Source organism: Psittacula echo, assembly GCF_963264785.1.
Source record: "Psittacula echo genome assembly, chromosome: 5".
NCBI classification, from domain to species: Eukaryota; Metazoa; Chordata; class Aves; order Psittaciformes; family Psittacidae; genus Psittacula; species Psittacula echo.
This window is the reverse complement of record NC_137739.1, coordinates 87427241-87444026: the sequence shown is the minus strand read 5'-3', so window position 1 is coordinate 87444026 and position 16786 is coordinate 87427241. Positions and strand designations below refer to the sequence as shown.

The 16786-nt window shown below is 38.9% G+C and overlaps 1 long non-coding RNA gene across 1 annotated transcript; it reads left to right on the top strand.

Annotated features, from left to right (window-relative positions):
• The first annotated feature begins 27 nt into the window (after positions 1–27).
• On the top strand, positions 28–6688 carry LOC308221159. Its single transcript, XR_013956883.1, has 3 exons — positions 28–165; positions 4533–4633; positions 6516–6688. It is a non-coding gene; the product is annotated as an uncharacterized lncRNA (long non-coding RNA).
• The last annotated feature ends 10098 nt before the right edge of the window (positions 6689–16786 follow it).

Sequence of the window (16786 nt, the reverse complement as noted above, 5' to 3'; positions counted from 1 at the left end):
GATACCGCACCTACGGCCTCTACCACAGCACTACGCCCGCCCCCCGCTACCTCCTCAGCCAATAGCACCGCGCCAAGAGGGCAGCGAGAGCTGTGATTGGGTGAAAGGAACGTCAATGAGGCGGTGTGAGGCGGTGCCCGCCGTTTCGGGCTGAGGGGGATGGCGGTAGGTGGGTTTGTGATGGTGTCTTGTTGCCCGTGTTCGTGGGTAGTTAGCTAGCATAGAGGTGTGTAACTAACTTAATTTTTGGTGCGTATTTTCAGTTTTGAGATGTTGGAACGCAGATGTTGGTGTGGGAGAAGTTAATCAGCGGCGTAGGAAATTACAGGATTAGGGCACCATGAAAACTGCAATTAGTTAGGCAGTTTCAGAGGCAGGGTTTGTTTCAGTGGGAAAAAAAAGTGGTTTAAATTGCAAAATCAAGGTTACCAAATGTAGAGTTAAGTGTTTGCTCTTGTATTGTACCTCAGATGAGGCACAGGTGATGCATTAAATAGTGGTCATAATTCATACGTGCCTAATTGTAAACAGTATTTGGAGACCTAAATTTGTAACCTTAAAAGAAATCCACTTCTGATTTAATAATAATACCCACTAGGTTATAGTTACAAATGATGAGGTAAATACAGTTCTGCCGTTAGGCAGCTGTAACACTACAGGTGACAGAAGCTGCTTGGAGGCAGTTGGTTTTCCTATTTCTGAGGTAAAATGTGACATAAAACCCTTCAGCAACATGAATAATCTATCTGAAACTGTTAGGTTGTGTGACATTGGGCACTGGAAAGATGGATGTGGCTCTCTATCTACCAGGTATTCTGTGGATTTGCACTTCAGGGTGTATTTCTGTGTGGGGTTCCTGGCCCCAGACAGATGGATAAGACTACGTATATATGCTGGAAAATGAAAATATGCAAACCTTTCCCTTTATTAATTCTTCTCTAACGACAATGATTGGGGGCAATCATAGCAGATAGACCTGTCCGAACAAACAGAAATTACCCAAATGTGGTTTGCAGAAGTCACTGGTTTATAAAAGCAACTGAGCCAGCAAGTTTTGTGTGTGCGCGCGCTGGTTTGTTTCCTTCCCCCCTGTCGTCCTTTATGAAGAATCCCAGTATGGTTCCTTACAGAATACATATTACCCCAGGGAAGCACAGCAGCTCTGTTTACCCACAGCCTGTTAGAAAGAAATGAAATGGGGGAAAACGCTTATCTGCCAGACTAAGTCTACATTTTTTTCTCTTAAGAGATACAAAAAATAGCGTAACAGACGTTTGCTTCATCTAGTATGTGTTGTTATGTATTAGAGTGCTATACCCTATGTATATATCTATACATAGGGTTTACTTATATACCCGATGTATATCGCTAATGGTATTCATTTTCCTCAGTGGTAAGAACTCCTCTTTTTCTGCTTCAGCCTTATTTGAGACATTCGTTTTATGTCTCCAAGTCTCATAATCTTTTCTTCCTCAACATGATAACCAACATTATAAAGAAGAACAAGAAAGATAGGCTGTCTGTGTTTCTAATATTTTTATACTAAATATATATATCATCAGGCTACATCTACTACAACTTCTGTGCAACCTCTGATCACTTCCACTGCATTCAGATGATCCTTGGAAAAGATAAACAGAAGTTAAACTTTAGTTTAAATATAGTTTAGCTTGGATTTCCACAAAAATCTGAGCAGTCTTTCTGCTGATCAAGAAACCTTTTGTACTATCAGCCAAAGAAAAAAGTATCCCAGCTTCACAACAAGGTCTCAAGCCACAGAAATTTTCATTTCAAGATGTTAGCTCCCACTTCTCAAACTAAGTTTGTAGGCCTCCCTGTCAGCTGCTTCTGAGAACATTTAATGATCTTTTCAAGTACTTATTCAGACTTATGTGGTGTTCTTCCATGCAGCCTTTATTTTTTAAGATGCCTTTTACAACAAAATGGTCTTTTCTTAAGGAAAGGCTGGTTGACTGGTCTTGTAGATTTACTATTAAGAGTGCATACACATATTTTTTTTAATCAAGTCATTGATATTTCAGTTTGCTTAACCAGCAAAGTGAGGGCAATGTGGACATTTTAATGGAGAGTTACTGTTTGCTTTTCCTTTAAAGTTTAACACTTCCTATCAACAAATGTGTGTAGATAAACTTGTTTGCCACAAATTCATTTCAAAGTAAGAGTAACTGGCAGAAACTACTTCTTTTTCATTTTGCAAAAAACCTCATTATAACTGGAAGACTAGAGGAAAGGATATATGTGTATATACGTATATGTATGTGTGCATAAAAGCAAGAAGAGATTAAATATTGGCTAAGAGAATATGCCAAAAAAAAAATCCAAGGGAGAGCAGGTGGCAATATCAATGGCATCAGGAGTGTTTACATGTTAGCTATACTAAAACCAAGCAACTACATTTGATAAGGGCATATACAAAGCTAAGTATGAGAAGAATACAAAAATTTTCTGTCCTCTCACCTTAATCTTCTGTCTTTTCAGTGAAGAATGCACTTAATACTGCTTTAAATTCATAGAATTATAGAATTGTTTGGGCTGGTAAGGAACTTAAGATCATAGAGTTCAAACCTCCTGCCATGGGCAGGGATGCTTCACACTAGATCATGTCACCCAAGGCTCTATCCAACCTGGGCTTCAACACTGCCAGGGATGGAGCATTTACCACTTCCCTGGGCAACTTGTGTCAGTGCTTCACCACCCTCACAGTAAAGAACTTTGTCCTTATATGTAACCTGACCTGACCCTGTTTTAGTTTGAACCCATCACCCCTTGTCCTATCACTACAGTCCCTGATGAAGAGTCCCTGTCTGGCATCCCTGTAGGCCCCTTCAGACACTGGAAGCTGCTCTGAGGTCTCCACACAGCTTCTCTTCTCCAGGCTGAACAGCCCCACTTTCTTAGTCTGTCTTCATGAGGGAGGTGCTCCAACCTCTGATGCCTTGCTGAGGGTATCTTTATTCATTTCCTTTCCCGCCCCCCATTCTGATATTTGATTCCTGCGGCATCTTATTTGCCTGCGTAAGCCTCCTGTTATATATGCATTAAGCAACAAACTTCAAACAATTCCAAATTAGTCATCTTTATTTACCTGAGGAGACTGGTTCTATGTTGCTGCTTGTCTTTCTGAGGCATATTCCAAACCACACTTTTCCGTTAATTAAGATTTTGTGAGATTAAAAGTCAGAATGCTTAGCATTTATATTTTGTTTTCCTTATTTAAAGTGAGTTTAATCACAAACTACAATGTCAGTTTCACTTACATGCAAGCATACACACAAAATCCTGCTGAATGTAAAGTTTTCACACAGTGATTTACACTCAAGCGAATGATGTAGAATTAGTTGAGTGGAAGGTCAGTAGCGTCTGTTGCTTTGCTAATCAAGTTACATAGGTACCTAAAGCTTTCATGCTACATATATCAGCCATCTCAGCTGGCTGACTTGGTACCTACCTCTGCTTATGGTTATCAGATTCACAAATGTTCCCATGTTCTGTACAACATCTGTTAAGTAGGTATGCTCAGAGTACCTCTACTACATAGCCAAAGCATTTAACTTCAGCACAGAGCACTGAGGCATGACTTTTATTCTAAAAGACCAGAAAAGAGAAAAACAGGACAGAGAGTGCTCATTTTTAATTAAACTGATTACTGCTGAAAATAAATCACAGGCTTGGGAGTCTTCATTTTTTCCCTTTCTACTAAAGATGTTCAAATTTATATCTTCCACAGTATCCAAACTGTGTATCTAGAGATGAGGCTTGGATATATTTTCTACGTGTGCCTAGTCAGAAAGAAAAAAAATAAAGACTCTGGTTTACATGGTAAAGGCTCACGTAATAAATATATAATTTATATCACTGAATATATTTTCAGCCATGAAAAAAATACATCTACTGCACCTACTCCGAATATGAAGTAATATAATGAAACTATTCTCAATACTTGAAAGAATAATTGGCCTTGTTACAAATATCCAACTTTGGGATATTTACAGTACCTCAGGAACATCTTCAAATGATTTTTCCAATGACCCTTTTGCTGTCATGTCTGATATGATCACCAGGGCACAGAAAAAGCTCTGAGCAAGGAATACATACTACTATTAACAGTTCACTTACATGACAGAAGATCGAAGGGTATGTATGGCAAGTACACTCAGAAGAAAAGCAGAGAACCATTAATAGAACAGATTAATGTTCATTGTAGGACATTGGAACACATTGGCTGCTTGATTCCCAAGTGGAAATACACACTGAAACCAATTTTATTTGTCAAACATGCAATTAGGTGGACATAAAGGCCATGCTATTAAAGGCCAGTCAACATCTGCGTGACAGGTGCCAGCATGTTAGACGTAGTATATGGTGAGAAGAGATGGAATATGAGATAGGTAATAATAATCTGAAGCTGTGTATATACTCTGTAAGTTATGTCTGCTTAAGCTATCATGATAATAAGTTTATTATTCAGTAACTTGCATTATTTGTAGCCTTTTTTATTTTTGTATTTTCAGTCATCAAATTCAATGAAAACGCTGAACACACTGTGAGATAAAACATCTTCAGAAGAGGTGGACTTTAAGGGATGATGAAGAGAGCAGTACTAGTGGAAAAGGTAAGCAGCCATCAATTAAAGCTGGCTTTTATGGAAAATAAATAGCACATGTAACTTGGGCTGTCAGTTGGCAGAGTGAGATACAGAGAGGCACAGTAAGGAGAAAACATGGACTTCTGAGAAAACACGTGTAGCAGAAAATCAGGAAAAGGCAGATTGGAAACCTCATTTTGTGTTTGCAATTTTCCACCATTCTCTGCTGTAGTTATTAGGGCAGGATCTTAGTTTAAACCACTAGTGAAAAAGACTAACCTCAGAGGTAGAAAAGCGTGTTAGAATAATAATAGTGTTTTTACACTAGAAAAACAATGTGGGTTTTTTTTCTCTCCTGTCCTTCTCTATAGACAATAAAGACTTCAGTGATTCTGGAGCAGATGTGTTCACAGAATCACAGAATCATTAGGGTTAAAAGGGACCTCTGAAGATCATCTAGTTCAACCCCCAAATTTTAGCAGTGTATGTGGTTAGTAAATGTCAGTGGATATGCCAGTCCTAGAGTAGAATACATTTTTCAGTATTTTTACCAAAGAGTGAATTTCATTCATCTTTATTAATGTTTTGCAATAATGTATTAAATTTTCATAAACAGTACTCCTCCTCATAATCATCAAAAAGTTGTGTTTCATATTTATTGCTGGCAAAACAGCTGCAATATACTTCTTGAGATAACTGAAAGAAGAACAATAATAGGACAAGAAACGCAGTATTCAAACATATATTTAGCATTCTGAATATCTCATCTTTTGTATTTTTATTCCTAGAAACTACAGTATTAAAATTCACAACATATAAATACAATTTTCTGTTGTTAATGTATTTACTTTTATTTGGTTTTCTTTCAAGTCAGCGCACCCATAAATAAGCTTATGGATGGTTTTCTGCATTTCTTCTCTGTATTATTAGCAGCATTGTCTGAAGCATTTACCTAATAGCAGTTGATAAACCCTCTATTTTGAAACATGGTTTTGCCCATTAATGCTTCTGCGTAAGAATTAAAGCTAGGCACAGCAATATTTTTTTCTGTTGTTAGAATCAGAAGCTCTTAAGCTTTTAAATGGGTCAACCATCCAGTATGACTTAGTCACATGTGCTTTAAATTAGTCAAGTGTTTAATTGGCTTGCTGGATGTTTGCATGTATAAATATAGGTGCTTGATCCAAGAGATATCTTGATTCAGTAGGTGTCATTTTATGTGTTCTAATTTTGTAGAAAGAAGAGAATAGTAAATGAACTGGTTTTTCAAGCCAGTTGAATGTTCAGAAATGTAAAGGCAATTAAAAATGTTGGCTGCTCCACATGACTGGAAAATCAGGCTATTATTTTATTGTCAGTAAAAATTAGATACATGCTTCTGAAAATTTTGGATAGATTTCTGTAACTGAATGCATCAATACAGCTCTAGACTGGTATATAGAGTTTATTCATATAATCTATTAATATGCCAATAAAATGAACTAAACTGAAGCTGCTACTTGGATGTATGAACAGAATCTGTTTGCCCATTATATATGTTCTATGATCCCTAAGCAGAAGAAAGCATAGTTTGATGCTCTACTGAAAAATATCAGTGTAATACATCAGATTAAAACATAGAATGGAGAGGCACACCAGATATATGCTGTGTTAGAGGCCTACAGAATGTGAACAAAAGAGATTGCACATCTACCTAACAATATCAACACTGCTTTATCATTTGGGCATTTCATTTTAAAAGAAACCACCTCATTAGAGGCATTTTGAGTGCATGACTGACACTTAGGTTGCAAGGTGTATAACACCTGTAATGATGAATTTAGGCAGAGTTCATACCTCAACTTTCGGTTAGTTTTGGTACTAACACAGTGTTGAAATTTGTCATCTGATCATACATTGTTCTTTACAGTGGTGCTTCCTGAATTTTCCTATGAATGTAGTATCATAGTCATGACTGGAAGAGACAATAATGGGATCATAGGAAGCTTATGGGGAAAAAACCAAGCAAACCGGCCAGTGGAATGGCAAGGAACAACATGGATTTGCTGTCACCACAGCAAATGTGGACACTGGGAAACAAGGAAGGACAAAGGAGAAAGGATGTTGCATTTGTAAGTATGAAAAGAGAAAATGTCACTATCTTTGAAACCAATGGGCAAGTAGCTGGAAATTTTCTATACATGATCTAGTCACTAAATCAAAACTGTTAAACCTGAGAGATTTAAGTTAGATATCTACATAATGTTTAGTTGTCTGAAGAAAGGCTTGGCTTGATCTTTTTCTGTTTAAGTCAGTTGTGAAAGCTGTGGTACTCTGCAGGCAAAAATACATCAAAGACTATTACAATGCATGTGACAGTTCTAATATGTACACGTGATATTTGTATGCTGGAGTACCAGCAAGTATTTTACATGTATAATAATCCAGTGTGCTGACTTGATGGATCCGTTTCCCACAGAATCACCTAGGGGTAATGGTTGCAAAGTCACCCTCAGAGATTTGCTGCTAGGGTCCTATTAAGATAATATTTTCTAAGTTTAACATGTTTATAATCCACATGTAGTTTAATATATTCCCTCTTTCACTTTTACATTCCAAAAATACAAATATACTTTAAAACATTTCATAGAATCATAGAGTCAGCTAGGTTGGAAAAGACCTTTAAGATCATCAAGTCCAACCATTATCCCAGGACTGCCAAGACCACTACTAAACCGTGTCACTGAGGGCCTCATCTATACATCTACATCTATTTAATGCAAGCTAATTTGTAATTGATTAATTTTCATAGTCTCTAAACTAGCTGAATAAGAGATGCTGAACATAACTCAGATTTTAAAGATAATTTTAATGAATTCTGAAATAAATGCAGTTTTTAAAATCTGCTTTGTCATAGAAGAATTGGGGCTGTCTTTTTAGTTGCCCTCTTTAAGAGGAATAACAGTAATAGACATAAAACTTGAGGTTTGTCCTTTGAGATGGTCACAAATAGAACCAAGGGAATAATTAATCCTGGGGTTTTAACATACTAATCAGTATTGTTTGAATTGGTGGAAATTGTAGGTCTCAGTACCTTTGAAAAATCTGTTTTTATTTTGGTGTGAATGTTTTAGCCTTTAAGTAGCTGTCATTTTATTTTACATCATAATAGGAGGCATTTAAGGATGGAATACTGGCAAAAAGGCTGCATGTCATCTGCTTATGTATCTTAATTTTGACAATAAGAAGGACTACCAAAAATTCCAGGGATTCAGAGAAGGAAGGGGCATAGTGAGAGTGAAATACAGCACCGTTAGCAGCATATTAGATACATATAAAATAGTTCTTCCAGCCTGGAATAATTGCTCCACCACGGTGCCCGCCATATGGTCAGCAGCTTGTTGATGCCCTTTGCCCCAGCTGTCTGTGTAACGGCAGCATCTGAGTAGCTGTTCCAGTCTTTCTAATAAAGGCAGTTTTTCACACTGACTAGTTATGTGCTGTTACAGGTTGCAAAGATGACTATTATTTTGTTTAAGATTATACACTTGCCAGGGGCTACTTCTGATTTGTGCTGAAGTAGAATAAAAAGCCTTGACTGTGTTGACCACAGAGACATGCATGGAAAAGAAACCAAGCAGAATTTATTCTGCGTGTTTAGGTATTCTTAAAGCCAAAGTTCTTTTCTTTACATTTCGCCTAATTTTTCTAGGATTTTCTGTTTATAGAAAACTCATTGCCTCAAATAGATAAGTTGAAATTATGGAAGCATCTAACATACTTTTAAAAAGGCAAAATAATGCCATAACTACTATAGTCTTCACAGGGTTTAGTTTGACACTGGGATCAAATTCAGACATCCTAAACCCCCTGATTTTTATGTGTGTGGAGGGCTACATTTCTAAAATGTGTGCTTGCTTTATAAATGTTAGAAGAGTTAATAGTTATTTTGACATATGAGCATACAAACTGAACTTGGCTGTTTCATGACACCCAGGAAATGGTGAAACTTATCTGGAAACTAACAAATTATTAGTTTGTTGTTGCCTATTTTTAATCCCCTTGAGGCTGACATTAAGTTACCAGGTTAATTATATTGATACATTTCTTTCTAGCTACTTAATAGTCCTCTGCACCCTGGCTTGCCATTTACAAGATATTTACAAGAGGTTTACAAGCCATTTCCATTGTTGCAGGGATAAAAATGAAATACAGATCATAACTTACAAACCATCAAACTTATAAACATGCTGAAACCTTCTGAACAGATCATAGAATCATAGAATGGTTTGGATTGGAAAGGACTTCAAGATCAACTAGTTCCAACGCCCCTGCCATCTACTGTGATCTATCAGCATTCCTAGCTGGCTTTGCTTATATTCGTGTCCTGGTTTGATTGGTTAAGATCAGTGTTTGTTCTGTGTTTGAGCAGCACAGTTGAGCCTTCATTCATAATGTGGACTTCTAAACAGTTTTAAGAGGAAATCACATTTTTCACTGAATGTGTTACCTTCATTATTTTCAATACTTTTTGTGTAAAAATGTTTGATACACTTTTATAGCTACAAGGAGTCCTACATGATTCCAGCCATGTGAATTAGGGCAAGTTTTGACCACCAACTACTTTCAATTCACCAAGAGTGAAAGCAGCTGTTTTTCAATAGCCCTCTGGTTATCATATTATTTGGCTGAGAAGGGTAATACATTTTCCTTTCATTTTGTTGTTAGTATGGTAGGGGGTTCTTTCTTTATTTTTACAGTATGCTAATACCTTTTCTGTTTGGTATTGTTATTCATATATTTTTCTGAAGTCTGAAAGGAGGTTTCAAGATATGGAAGGTTGAGGTATCTTAATTTTCTTCCTGTATAGCAGGGTCTTTCCATCATCATCTTCCGTATTGATGGGTTTGTTTGTTTTCCTGCTTATCAGTCATAGGGAGTGTAACCAATACACCCTATTCACAAGTGGCTCCATTTTACTTGAACATTAACTGCCAACTACTCTCCTATAGATTGGAAATAGACCTTGGTCTTTCACCTTGTATTTTAATGCAGGAGGTTTTTGTTATGACCCAGTTCAATGACATCCCATGACATCCACCCACCATTAATCATTTAATTTTAATTATTTTGTCAACCTCTGATACATCTCTGAATCATCATTTTATTGAGCACTGATAGATCCCATACTTCCTAATCCTAGCACCAGCCCCACTTCTACTGAATCATACAGACTATTCCTATATTTATTTCCAGGACCAGGTACTGAGATGTGCTATAGAACATTATATAGCACTGAGATACTTCCCTTAGGATGGTGTGTCACAGACAGGTACACCTGACCAGTGACGTAGGTGGAAAAAAAGGGAGTTGGTAATTTCCTACCCATTGCTTACAGCATATGTTTCATCCTGAGTGCCAATAACAAATTGGCCTGTGTCAGTTGTCTCCTTGTTGGAAAAATATTCCTTTTTCTGACACCCTGTGTCAGAACTAGAATTAGGTATAGAAGAAAGTGGATGGTGTTATGTTTCTGAAGGCTATGCATGTTGTCTATGTGGTTCTCAAGCCAACAGCACTAATGAACAACACAGCTACATATGCATGTACTGAATTGACAATGAGTTTTGGAACCTTATTGTGTGGGGTTTTTTTTCCCCCTACTGTTTTTCACATGATTTTACTCTTGAGGTTGGAATTAGATGAGGCCTTTAGAAATGTGGTTTAGAGGTGCCATTGGCAGTGCTGAGGAAGGGCTGGACATGATCATCTTAAAGGTCTTTTCCAACTGAAATGATTCTAGGCATGCTCTTCTGCTGTAGCAAAGCCGTGGTCGTATACATATTCAGCATCTTCACAAGAACGGTGAGGTGGTAAAATATTGTTCATTCACATAAAAACTAGGAACAAGCATACTGAAAAAGTATGAACAGTGTATTATGATGGTCCAAAAGTACTATCATATAAACCTCAGTTTTCATTAACTAGTACACTCAGCTGTGCAATAAGTGTCAAACTGCAAATTCCTGCTCCAATATACCAAGATTAAAACTTCTCCTTGAAGAAGGTTTCTTAATATGGGCAATATAATGTGGTGATGAATACTAGAATACTAGTTACTGTGCTGTTATGATGTTATACAGAAAAAAGATTTATCTGAAACTCTGCTACAGAATCTTTGAGAGAGAAACAAAGATTTTCTTCATCTCAAGCTTTTATGTCTCAATGACCTCCTAGTGTTAAAGCTTTATTTTCTGTTTTTCATAAAAATGCCGATATCAATGGTCAGTGATACTTATAGGTGAGTTATATAGCACTTTTCATTTATGCCTTATAAATTTTAGATGTAATTTTATTAACATTTCAGCCTCTTGTTTGGCAATCACTCATTTATTTACCAAATCAGCATTATATGATATTGACTCTGAGGTATTTAAACAATATGAAGTATATCTCAAGCTGAAACATTTATAGGATTGTAGTCTAGTTTTATGTGCAGGTAGGCAAGGTTTCCTAGTGGAAATAACTAAAATCTTCTAAGTTTATCAGAGAAATGAAGGTAAATCAGGGGTTACAAATTAAAAAGGGTAGCGAAAAGAGAATTCTGCAAGTGAAAACATTGTTTTGCTGTGGTATTTCCCCCTTATTGTAACATGTTTGATACTGTTCTATTATTTTGTTGCTGGAAGTACTCATTTACTGTAGTTTTTCCCACAGAGGTAATGGAACTTTTTTCTCTCCTACCTTCCAGATGAGTGCTATGGTGGTAGCACTGCAGCAGTGTGCCTGTCTCTCTTGCTTGCCCTTTGCAGCTGTGCTGGTTCAATGTGTTACTATTGTTTCACTACCAAACCAGACCAGCAAATAGTTGGTGGCTAAGAGAGTTTCATGGAATACAGAAAGAATCAAGTTCAAAGGCTAAATTTAGATGAGACTTAAAATGAGCCATGTGTGGCAGATGACTGCTCTGGCTACTGGGTCCTTTGTGGTGCTGAGGATTTCCTGGATACATCTGCACTGTCCCTTGGCACAGTGTTCTCACTTTTCATCTCAGGCCCCTGTGGTCTAAGGTGTGTGTACCTAGTTTATTCCTTAGGTCTCTCTAGGTGGAACATACTCGGTCCCTTGCTGATGAAGCCCTGGTATATCTGAAAGAATAGGTAAAAGACAATTGTAAAGATAACATGGAGGGCTACCTCCACCTGACTGTCCTCCAGTGCCATCCCAGAACACATTATACTCATGGCTTTAAATTAAAAAAGGGGAGATTTAGGTTAGATATTAAGAAGAAGTGCTTCTCTGTGAGGGTGCTGAGGCACTGGAACAGGTTGCCCAGAGAAGCTGTGGCTGCCCCATCCCTGGCAGTGTTCAAGACCAGGTTGGAAGGGGCTTGGAGCAACCTGCTCTAGTGGAAGGTGTCCCTGCCCATGGCAGGGGGTTGAAACTGAATGATCTTTAAGGGCCCTTCCAACACAAACTCTGATACTCTTCTATGCTTCATACTCTGCCTTATTCCATGCTGGAGTATACCACACCCAGCCTAAGCAGGATGGCTTCTGGAGAGTTGCCAAGTAAATTTGTCACTGCTCAGGATAACCTGAAAAACAGCCCAGTAATTCTGAAAACAAAACCATCAAGGGTTTATAGTGTTTTGGCTAGGGTTCCTGAGAATACCTGGGCATAGCTCTGTTATACCTGGAGATGGCCTAGACTGGAGGTGCCGATTCCAGTTTCATCAGCCTTACACACTGCCAGCAGGTCTGGTGGCAGCTTGGCACTCCTGAATTCTGCCAATAGCAGTGAGCAGGGGCATTTTAAGTTTCAGAAAATGAAAGAATCTATGTGAAGGAGAGCATGTGATTGCATTAAATGCATCAAATGCATCTCCTGGCAAGAAATAGCTCTGACAAGAGCTGCACAACCAGGAGTTAGCCAACAGTGAGCACAGGAGGACTGATAGGACACTGTGGTAGCAACATGTCATGTAGAGTTGATGGCAAAGCGTGTACCACAGCAGCCAGGAATGTACTCTGCTAATCATCTCAAAGGTGTATTCCAATGCAACATGAAGCACCTGATGCATGACCAAGGTTTTGATTCACTCCTCACTGAAGGCAGGTTAGAAAAACACAGCAGTGAAGTTCCACTATGGCATTGCACTTCTTACAGAATCATAGAATGATTTAGGTTGGAAAGGACTTTAAGATCATCCAGTTCCACCCCCCTGCTATTGGCAGGGATACCTCACACTGGACCATGTCATCCAAGCCCTTGTGTCCAGCCTGGCCTTGAACATTGCCAGGGGTGGAATATTTACCAATTCTTTGGGCAAACTCTGTGTCAGCTCAGTTCTTATGCTCACTCCATTTTTCCCATCCCTGGCTCACTTGCTTTTTCCTTTGTTTTTCTTGCAGTTGCATCTTGTTACTCAGGAACATGTTACTGCACAGAGAGATGCCTGTGTCAGTAGGCATGATACTTTGTCATGATGAGCCACCTCATCAGGCACTGCTCTGGGACCATGATCTGTAAATAAGTCAGTTTAAACCACCTCCTCACGCAGGTTTTGTCTTTGTGAAGTAGGTGTCTGCGACAGTGCACTGTGGTGTGGCCATCTCACCAGTATATGGTGAACAGAAAGGGGCACTCCCTTTTCCAGAGGTTTTATGCTAGGGATAAGGAAAGAAAGCAGATCTCTCTTTCTAGTTTTATAAATAGAAAGTCAGTGGCTTCACTGGCCATGCAGTTCAGATATTATCCTGGGCAATCCTGTAGCTAGTCTAAGCAGTTGCTAACACAAGGCGTTGTGCACTTCATCACTTTATGAGGGAAGGCACTTTGTGGTGATAGTACCATACTATAGGACATGATCTATTAGAAACTTGTCACACATGCAATGCCTCAGTTCACCTGCACCCCCATTCCACGAGGTATGTCAAACAGCAGTTGTTCACACAGCAATAGAAAAGCTGGTTCTCATCTTTTCCCCTGAGCATTCTTCATTTTGCAGTGAGTTGAATTACTACACGTTCAGTAGATATCCTGGAGTTGATTACGTACAATGTTGTGGTATTTTCACACAGCCAGCCTCAAGAGGGAGTCAGTGGGTTACTGTGATACAGCGAAGCTGCCTAATCATACAGAGTTTGGTATTCCTTGGGAAAATAAAACTTTGACCAGGCATATCCAGGGGGACGCAGAATTTGTGCACATGGCCTGCAGAGATTGTGCTAGAGTATTAGCACTTGTGAGGGCTGGTGAGAACCTTGTGGGATGAGATCCTGCGTCAGCTGGGAAGACTGACATAGGGCAGCACCACAATACATACAGCAACTGTTGTCCTAAGGTTCTGAATAATTTCAGACAAGGTAGAAGAGATTTTTAAGACCTGCATTGTGCCTTTGCATATCTCCTATCATTTGTCTTCAATTCTTTTCAGCATTGTTTGCCATATAGAATCATAGAATAGTCAGGGTTGGAAAGGACCTTAAGATCATCTAGTTCCAACCCGCCTGCCATGAGCAGGGACACCTCACACTAAACCATGCCACCCAAGGCCTCATCCAACCTGGCCTTGAACACCGCCAAGAATGGAGCATTCACAACCTCCCTGAGCAACCCATTCCAGTGCCTCACCACCCTCACAGTAAAGAATTTCTTCCTTATATCCAATCTATAAGGAATGCTCTGGGGCACCCATTTTATAGCAGTGTTAGAGGATAATACTTTACCTGACCATTTCCTGACTGTTAAGGATTATGAAAAATACAATATTCAACTATAAATGTCTGTCCGTGTGGTTATTCTTTCTATTGACTCTGTGATCATAGCGGTTAACTCTTGGGAATGTTATTGTCAATATTGTATTACTGGCAAAAAAACCCAAGAGAGAGCTGAGGACATTCCAGGAAGCATGACACGTATCTGTGACAATCTATAGGTCTCATTTCTCTATCAAGTGCCTCATGAGACAGGTTAGTATCACAGCCAGTGAATGGCTATGGTAGTAAGTGCAGTTTTGACATGCAGTTAATCCAAATGTGAGTATTCTGGCACATGGGACTGTAGCAGGTTTTCACACATACGTGTTATAGTAGAGGCAACATGATATGTGACCCCCTGACCAGATAGGTGAGATTATTGCAAGTGCATCCAGAGAATTAGTTTACACTGGTAGCTAAGACTATATAGACTTGTCAGTGCTGGTGTTATACCACAGCTAGATGTCTAGATGGCTAGGGAAGTTTAATCCTAGTGGAAGGTGTCCCTGCCCATGGCAAAGGCATTGAAACTAGATGATCTTAAGATCCTTTCCAACCCAAACCATTCTATGATTCTGCTGTAACTTTTTGCTGGATGTTATAAATTAATAGCTGTTAAATGCTGAAGAACATCATCATTATTTGCAGCTATTTTGGTAATGCAGGCACTGTAAAATTTTAATTAACAAGAAGTGCTGAAATGAGAAATAGTGGGAAAATAGGCCTTGGTAAGTTTCAGTGCACCATTTGCCTTGAATAATGTCATGTGAATAAACAAATACTCTTCTATCCCGTTCATTTGATCTGATTCCCCCACTAACCGTCACTGGTAAGACCTTGCTGCTAGTGACTGAGAAAGTACCAAGTTACCATCCAGGAATTTTATGCATTTTTCATAAGGTTTTTCTTATTCTGACAGTTTTCTCTACCCTTTGTCATCACAATCATGTTATTGTGTTATTCATAGGACAAAAGGATCAAGTGTATTCCATAATTTTCACAGTTCCATAATCTCCCAAAATAAGGCCTTCTATAACACTTTTTCAGTTGTCTGATGCATTTAGAAGTAAGAAGTACTTTTATATCACCTCCAAATTTCTGGGCAGAAATTTTCAATGTTTGTTGAGGAATGCATTTCAAATTAGATGAAATGTCAAAAGATTTGCTTGTTTTTCCTGCTTCAAAATGTTTTCAAAACAAACATGGAATAAATGCATTATAGATAAAACAACTACTGAGGGAGGAGGCTATTTCCTGCATCTAACAAGTGTAGAAAGCATCTTTGATACTACTTTCATTCTCAGAAAGTGTTTGATTTAAGGATGTCTTTAGCTATAAAATGTGTGCTGAATTCAGAGAGATTGTGCTCAGCTAAGGGAGACTGAAAACTAAACTAACTGGAAACATTTGAAGATAAGAAAATTCAGCAGCGATGTTAGAAACACTAATGAAGACAGGGATTCTTAGTATAGGCAGACTTTGGAAAGCTGTGCCCAAAAGAGTTCACCTAAGGTGTCCCTCACAGTGCAAAAAGCAGGATTCAGAGAGTCACAAAACTATTGAAGCCCCTCTGGAGATCAGCTAGTACAACCTTCAAAGCAGAGTCAGCTAAAGCAGGTTGTTCAGAACTGCATCCAGTCTGGGTTTGGATATCTCCAAAGATGGAGACTCCATAACCTCCCCTGGCAACCTGGGCCAGTGTTTTACCACCCTCACAGTAAAAAGTTCGGGGGCTTTAATGTTTCAATGGATTTGGTTTGTATTTCAGTTTGTATTTCAGTTTGGTTCTATTGCTTCTTGTTCCGTCACTGGACACCACCAAGAACAACCTACTTTCTTTACTCTGTTCCCATCAAGTATTTATACACAAAGATACTTTTGACACCTTCTCCAGGCTGAACAGTCCCAGGCCTCTCAGCCTCTCATTAAATGACAAAAACTCCAGTCCCTTAATAATCTTGGTGTCCCTTTGACGGCCTAGCTCAGTATGCCCATGTCTCTCTTGCCCTGGAGAGCTCAGAACTGGACTTTGCGCTCCAGATGTGTCTCATCAGTGCAGAGAAGAGGGGAGGATCACCTCCCTCCACACAACTAGCTCACATTCAACTTGTTTTCCATCAGAACCTCAGGTCTTTTTATCCAAAGTTGCTTTCCAGCTCTTCAGCCCCCAGATACATGGAGTTATTCCTCCCTAGATTGCAGGGCTTGGTGCTTACCTTTGTTGACCTTCATAAGTTTCCTGCTTGGTAATTTCTTCAGCCTGTTGAGTGCCCTCTGAATAGCAGCACCAGCTGCATCAATCACTCCTCACATTTTTTTGTCACCTGCAAGCTTGCCAACTGGCCTCCAGCTCAACTCTGTGATGCTTCTCTCAAGCCTTTCAGCCCAGCAGGTCAACCAACTTTAAGTCTACCTCCCTGACCACTTATCTAGGCCATTA